Source organism: Galeopterus variegatus, unplaced genomic scaffold, assembly GCF_000696425.1.
Source record: "Galeopterus variegatus unplaced genomic scaffold, G_variegatus-3.0.2 Scaffold1148, whole genome shotgun sequence".
NCBI classification, from domain to species: Eukaryota; Metazoa; Chordata; class Mammalia; order Dermoptera; family Cynocephalidae; genus Galeopterus; species Galeopterus variegatus.
The window spans coordinates 388,804-389,396 of record NW_007727259.1 but is presented as its reverse complement, the minus strand read 5'-3'; the positions used below and the strand labels follow the sequence as shown (position 1 = coordinate 389,396).

At 33.2% G+C, this 593-nt stretch overlaps 1 protein-coding gene across 5 annotated transcripts in view; it reads right to left on the bottom strand.

Annotated features, from left to right (window-relative positions):
- The window catches only part of POGZ (pogo transposable element with ZNF domain), a 40,555-nt gene that overhangs the window by 31,028 nt on the left and 8,934 nt on the right, over positions 1–593 (bottom strand). The gene's annotated exons all lie outside the window — the stretch shown is intronic.

Sequence of the window (593 nt, the reverse complement as noted above, 5' to 3'; positions counted from 1 at the left end):
AAAAAAAAAAAGGAATGTTAGAAGCAATGCTAAACACACATTTTATAAGAAACATTATGGTCTTATGTAAGAAATGATGTGCCAGATATCAAAATATCCAAGACTGCAACTCACATCAGATTTAACGTCACCAAACTCACCAAAAATTTAAGCTTTACCCAAAGGTTCACAATTCAATGGAAAGTAAGAGCCAGCATACAGCACGTCACATTTGGTAAATTAAAGTATACTTATATACTTAGAAGCATTTTTTATTTTAGAAGCCATTTTTTATTTTTTGGCGGCTGGCCAGTAAGGGGATCTGAATCCTTGACGTTAGAAGCATTTTTAACGATTTCTGCAATCTTACTACATCTTTCCTCAAAGAAATTCTGACAATTCAAATGTCTTACGAGGTTCTATTTCCAGAGAATGAAAGAGGTAATCAGAATTCTAGGGCTTAAAAAAAAGCCTTGAAAAGATTTATCTAACCAATATCCTGCCTCTAAGTTTGCTCTCTAATAAACTAGGTACCACAGCCATAAACCAATTAAATAAGGGAAAGAGATTCAGCAGCTTCTCTCATAATATGTTGTTTGTTTTACAGATCTGAA